Raw genomic sequence first — 7,496 nt, 5'->3', positions numbered from 1 at the left:
TTCCCTATCTCTTCCTCTTTTGTTTGGTTTGGTGGGCATTTATCCTGTTCCTTTATCTGCTGGCTATTCCTCTGTCTCTTCATCTTGTTTAAATTGCTGAGTTTGGGGTGTCCTTTCTGTATTCTGGCAGTTTGTGGAGTTCTCTTTATTGTGGCTTTTCCTCGCTGTGTGTGGGTTTGTACAGGTGGTTTGTCAAGGTTTCCTGGTTAGGGAAGCTTGTGTCGGTGTTCTGATGGGTGGAGCTGTATTTCTTCTCTTTGTTCAGTCGCGCTCCTTTCGAAGAGTTGGATTGCTTTTCTGGGTGCCTGATGTCCTCTGCCGGCATTCAGAAGTTGCTTTGTGGAATTTGCTCGACGTTTAAATGCTCTTTTGATGAATTTGTGGGGGAGAAAGTGTTATCCCCGTCCTACTCCTCCGCCATCATGATCCAGCAATCCCACTGCTGGGCATACACACTGAGGAAACCAGAAGGGAAAGAGACACGTGTACCCCAATGTTCATCGCAGCACTGTTTATAATAGCCAGGTCATGGAAGCAACCTAGATGTCCATCAGCAGATGAATGGATAAGAAAGCAGTGGTACATATACACAATGGAGTATTACTCAGCCATTAAAAAGAATACATTTGAATCAGTTCTAATGAGGTGGATGAAACTGGAGCCTATTATACAGAGTGAAGTAAGCCAGAAGGAAAAACACCAATACAGTATACTAACGCATATATATGGAATTTAGAAAGATGGTAATGATAACCCTGTATACGAGACAGCAAAAGAGACACTGACGTATAAAACAGTCTTATGGACTTTGTGGGAGAGGGAGAGGGTGGGAAGAATTGGGAGAATGGCATTGAAACATGTAAAATATCATGTATGAAACGAGATGCCAGTCCAGGTTCGATGCACGATACTGGATGCTTGGGGCTAGTGCACTGGGACGACCCAGAGGGATGGTATGGGGAGGGAGGAGGGAGGAGGGTTCAGGATGGGGAACACATGTATACCTGTGGTGGATTCATTTTGATGTTTGGCAAAGCTAATACAATTATGTGGAGTTTGAAAATAAAATAAAATTAATTAAAATTAAAAAAAATAATAAAATAAAATAAATAAACAAATGAGTGAATAAATATTTATCCAGAAAAAAAAAAAAAACTAGAAGGTGATGTCAATAGGGGAAAAGAAGTAGAAGATACAGCAAAGGAGGGATCACTTTTGGACCAAATTCCCCAAGACAGTGCCAAGAAGTACAAGGTAGAACATAGAAATGAAAGTCACTCAGTCGTGTCCAATTCTTTGAGACCCCAGGGACTATGTATACAGTCCATGGAATTTTTCAGGCCAAAATACCAGAGTGGGTAGTCTTTCCCTTCTCCAGGAAAACACAGAAGGGTGGTATTAACGGTAAGAGTGATACCTGTGGCGGATCCATTTCAACATTTGGCAAAACTAATACAATATTGTAAAGTTTAAAAAAAGACTGTGTTCACAAAGAGCAAGTATGGATGAGTGTATAGAAGAGCAGCCAGAAAGTTAAAAAGCAATCAAGCCTTTATTTTATGATGCAAGTAGGAACAGAGGGAGCAGGGAGCTAGGAGTGGTGAAGACTTGGAATCAACATCCAGGAGGTTGGAGAAGGAAATACTCAGGGCTCGGAAGAGGGGTTGTTCTGAGTTCACCTCTCCTGACACCAGATGACCTTGAGGCTAGCCGTGTGATGAGTCTGGCTTCACAAGGGATGAGCTGCAGGCTGCAGTGGAGCCAAAGACAGAGAGGGGCTGGCTCTATCTGTGAGGGAGAGGTGAGCCGCAAGGTTTACACAGAGATGCTCCTGAGTAGATAAGGCACAGGCAGCCAGAAACAGCCCAGGAATAGGATGTTATAAGACATTTTTGCAAGTGCTTTATTCTTCCCATCTTTACTTTAGCCACATCACTGGGATCTCCTTATCAAGGATCAGCTTTTTATTGATGTCCCGCTAGAGATCAAACCATGTAACTCTTGCTTCCAGGAAATATTTCTTCTGGGAAAGTATGAAAGGCATCTGTGTGCTCTCTGAACTGTCCTGGCCCAAACACAGGCTGGCTCTGTCCAAAATCAAAAGATTTTCAGATGTTTCTTTGAGGCAGGGAGATACATATTATGAATCTCCAATCATTTATTTATCTGACAAAATACTCATACATACTGTCCTTACACTATGCCCCAACCCTTCTGAGTCTTTGAAAATATTAATTAAATCCTTAGAAAATCCCTAATTATCCCCATTTTACAGACAGGGAAGCTAAAGCCTTAAAACATTATATCTGATTATACTTTCAAAGCCAGAAGAAAGCTTGAATCTGGACACTCCAGCTCCAGAGCCTGGTTTCTTCCCCAGTATTCCAAGGTATTTTATAAGAAATCAGAGAATTGGGGGTGGGGGGGGACAGCAATTTCCTAGATAATCAAATCCCTTCTTATTACATTAGGAACACTTAAACAAGGTTTCTGACAAAGGCCTGTATAGTCAAAGCTGATTTTTCCAGTAGTCAAGTACTGATGTAAGAGTTGGGCCATAAAGAAGGCTAAGCCCTGAAGAATTGATGCTTTCAAACTGTGCTCCTGGAGAAAACTCTTGAGAGTCCCTTGGACTGCAAGGAGATCCAACCAGTCAATCCTAAAGGAAATCAACCCTGAATATTCACTGGACGAACTGATGCTGAAGTTGGAGCTCCAATACTTTGGCCACCTAATGGGAAAAGCTGACTCATTAGAAAAGACCCTGATGCTGGGGAAGATTGAGGGCAGCAGGAGAAGGGGGCTGCAGAGGATTAGATGGCTGGATGGCATCACTGACTCAATGGACATGAGTTTGAGCAAACTCTAGGAGATAGTGAAGGACAGGGAGGCTTGGTGTGCTGCAGTCCATGGGATCGCAAGGAGCTGGACATGACTTGGCAACAACAACAAAGTAGGGTTAGCAACTAACAGTTTCAATTTTGTTGTCTTCTTTAAAGACTGTATTTTTGGGGGTGTGCAATATTAAAATGACAGTTTTTTATGTTAGAGAATGTTTTCTGCTTCCTCTAGTCTGTGAGTTCACAGTGAGTCATAGGACACTTATGGGCTCCCTGGATGACAACCCCATCTCAACTCATTCTATTTCCAGAACAGGTGTCTATCTAGTTCATGATAGTGACCTCTGTCCTTGGGGACTTTTTGAATTAAAGAAGATAGTCTATTATTGGACTTCCTTGCAAGGCAGCCACGCACATGGATATAGATGTCTGTCTTTAATAAATTTGATTTTCCTTATTTTTAGCCAGTTACACATCTGTGTATGTATTATTAACTGTCCTGGATCTGATTTTTCCATTCTCAAATACATATGTGTGTGTGTGTGTGTGTGTGCCTGGAAATGATTATCTTCTATTTAAAATTCAAACACATTGTTTCTTTAGCTAATACCATGCCCTGTCTTCAACAGAGATGTTTATTTATTTATTTATTTTTTAAGGTGATGGGGTTTGGCGTGTTTGGTGTTTTACCATTGAGCCAAATTCTCACCACATTTTTAAAAATTGGAAACCCTTCTATCCAAAGATAAAGTATCCTGTTAACCTGTAGCCATTGGATTTGAATTCGAAACAGAAGGGTAATGTGTGAATTTGCTAATTATTTCCTGCTTTTGAGTTAGCTATCATATTTGCCTTCAGCTATAAAGAGTCACACAACTCACAGAATGCTGTCTCCTAGTAACCAAAGAGAAAGAAATGAGTTTTTAACACAAATAAAATTTTAGAATAGTGCTGAAATGGAAATGAGAAAGGCAATTTGATAATGGAATGATTAGACATGGAAGAACAGACTGGTTCCAAATAGGAAAAGGAGTACGTCAAGGCTGTATATTGTCACCCTGCTTATTTAACTTCTATGCAGAGTACATCATGAGAAACGCTGGGCTGGAAGAAGCACAAGCTGGAATCAAGATTGCCGGGAGAAATATCAATAACCTCAGATATGCAGATGACACCACACTTATGGCAGAAAGTGAAGAGGAACTAAAAAGCCTCTTGATGAAAGTGAAAATGGAGAGTGAAAAAGTTGGCTTAAAGATCAACATTCAGAAAACTAAGATCATGGCATCTAGTCCCATCCCTTCATGGGAAATAGATGGGGAAACAGTGGAAACAGTGTCAGCCTTTATTTTGGGGGGCTCCAAAATCACTGCAGATAGTGATTGCAGCCATGAAATTAAAAGACGCTTACTCCTTAAAAGGAAACTTATGACCAACCTAGATAGCATATTCAAAAGCAGAGACATTACTTTGCCAACAAATGTCTGTCTAGTCAAGGCTATGGTTTTTCCCATAGTCATGTATACGTGTGAGAGTTGGACTGTGAAGAAAGCTGAGCACTGAAGAATTGATGCTTTTGAACTGTGGTGTTGGAGAAGACTCTTGAGAGTCCCTTGGACTGCAAGGAGATCCAGCCAGTCCATTCTGAAGGAGATCAGTCCTGGGTGTTCTTTGGAAGGAATGATGCTAAAGCTGAAACTCCAGTACTTTGGCCACCTCATGCGAAGAGTTGACTCATTGGAAAAGACTCTGATGCTGGGAGGGATTGGGGGCAGGAGGAGAAGGAGACGACAGAGGATGAGATGGCTGGATGGCATCACTGACTCGATGGACGTGAGTCTGAGTAAACTCTGGGAGTTGGTGATGGACAGGGAGGCTTGGCATGCTGCAATTCATGGGGTCACAAGAGTTGGACACGACTGAGTGACTGAACTGAACTGAACTGAAAATTTCATTAAAGAGAAGACAGTTTGACTTGGCATGTAATTGAGATAGTATTTTCTACTATGATATTGGAAAAGTAAAAAAGAATGAAGTTATTCAGTAAAAATTGAATAGCAATAAATAAAACTCCAGATACAAAAACTTTTTAATTTCCTCATTGTAGGAGAGAAGCCAGCCTGTGTGAAGGATAATGCACAAAGGTAACTCTAAGTACTAGTGTTAAGTATGAACTTTAACGCCAAATCTATTTCTTATGCACTTGACAACATTTTCAGGACAGATTCATGACCTAGAATATAGGTGAGAACCTTGTTAGTAATGAACCATGGATTCTATGAGTACAGTAAATTACTTTTGGTAAATTCATTTATTCAATTAAAAAAATACTTGTTGACCATCTATTATGTCTCTAGCACTGTGTTAGATAATGGAACAAAATAATCCCACTGAGTTTCCACATGACTTAGGAACATGGATAATGATTTATAATGTCAAATGTGATTGCATGTATTATGAAAAGGTAAGTGCAAATTGCCATGGAGACAAATTCTAGAGGGGACTTGATGTGAGGGCTTATAGATGCTGTGTTTGTAAAAGAGAATCTCAAGGAAAAAAAATATGAGTGTGCTGAAAAGCTCACCACTAAGCTAATTTTAGCCACAAATTTCAGCGTTCATCACATGCTGTATTTATGAATTCATATTTCTATCCCACAAAACATAATTCTTAAATCTGATTACATATTATAAGCAGTTGGAGAAGTTCAAAATCACACCAGCACCTGAGCTCAGGCCCACAGAAATTCTGATTTAAGTGGCCTTCTGCTGCTGCTGCTGCTAAGTTGCTTCAGTCATGTCTGACTCTGTGGAACCCCACAGACATCAGCCCACCTGGCTCCCCCATCCCTGGGATTCTCCAGGCAAGAATACTGGAGTGGGTTGCCATTTCCTTCTCCAATGCGTGAAAGTGAAGTCGCTCAGTCGGGTCTGACTCTTAGCGACCCCATGGACTGCAGCCTACCAGGCTCCTCCATCCATGGGATTTTCCAGGCAAGAGTACTGGAGTGGGGTGCCATTGGCCTTCAGAGGAGCCCAAATGAGAGTGTTTTTTAAAATTTTAGATAGCTACTTTACAACACTGTGTAAGTTTCTGCTGTACAGCAAAGTGAATCAGTTATACATATACATATATCCTCTTTTTTAGATTTCCTTCTTGTTCAGGTCACCACAGAGCACTGAGCAGAGGTCCCTGTGCTACACAGTAGGTTGTCTTTAGTTATCTGTTTTACACATCATAGTATACATATGTCAATGCCAATTCATCCCACTGCTCTCTTCCCCCTCTTGGTATCCATAAATTTGTTCTCTACATTCATGTCTCTATTTCTGCTTAGCAAATAAGTTTGTTTGTGTTTTTAAAAAATTTTCCAAGTTATACTACCAGATGGCCACAATTGAGAACCAGCACTCCAGGCCTTGAGGGTAGATAGAGATACCTGTTGTGCCTGTACTAATGTCTCCATGTCGGTCCTTTAAGCTGCACTGTCTTGGTATACAATAAGTATTTTTGCAAATTAAACTGGATTGACTTCAATTGTCCAAAAGAAATTCATTATAAACCACTTCTCCAGTAAAGAAAATCTTACTATTGTCTATCCTTCCTCCACTTCTATGATAGTAACATAAGCATGATGAAGACATCCATTCTATTCTGGTGGATCATTCACCTGCTCTGGGGGGAGTAAAAAATAAAGATTATGAGTTTATTCTTAAATAACTACAAGGAGCTTGAATTAAGAAATTCTCAACTTCACCCATGGCCTATCTATTCACTCAATGTTCTTTGCTCATGCCATCTCTTGCCATCAATCAACTGTGAGCCAAATTTGCCCAGCATCACCAAAAAGTGCACTGACTCAGACTTGACAGTATTTTTCACCCAGCCAATACTACCAGCACTTCGTGCCAGCCAGAAAGACAAAGCATCCAGTCAGTTGAACTCTGTAAATGGCTGAACTGACTGAATTGTCCAAATATTTTGGCCAGGAAGAGACAGGCTTCCCCCATAAACATAAATTCCCATGGAAACCAAACCAGAAGACAGAGAATATTCACTTTATTTTAGGTCCAGTGAGCCTCATGAGACATTCCATGAGTTAGTCTGGGTTCTTAGCATCCAAGACAGTGCTTTTTCCCTATGGTTGGCTATTGCTTCAAGCCATCACTTAAACAGAGCTCAGACAGCACTGATCTTGAAAAGGATCCAAGGAGTTTTCCATGGAGAACTTATGTCTATAGAACCGTCTGCTCACCCAGACTTTATAAGCCCTTTTACTCTCCAGACAGGAAAAAAGCATAACACTGCACTGTAATTAATAGCAAATTCATTTAATATTGTTCCATTCTTTTTTTCAGTACAGATGCATTTTTTTCTCTGGCCACAATCTGGAAATTCTGTATCTTCAAATCTGAAATCTTTCATAATCTGAAACCTTATATCTGCTTTTGAAGGCAATTTTAAGGACATCAACAATTTATATCTTAAAGAGCTCAAATTTAAATTAACTTTTATTTTTTGTAATGGTTTGGAGTGTTAAAATATATATATATTTTACTGTGCAAATGTACTCTCTAACTTGAAAACTGTTAGTCACTCAGTCGTGTTGGACTCTTTGCAACCCCATGGACAAGAGGAGCCTGGAAGGCTACTGTA

Source organism: Bison bison, unplaced genomic scaffold (assembly GCF_000754665.1).
Source record: "Bison bison bison isolate TAMUID 2011002044 unplaced genomic scaffold, Bison_UMD1.0 scf7180017864204, whole genome shotgun sequence".
Classification (NCBI taxonomy): domain Eukaryota; kingdom Metazoa; phylum Chordata; class Mammalia; order Artiodactyla; family Bovidae; genus Bison; species Bison bison.
This window is presented reverse-complemented; position numbering follows the sequence as displayed.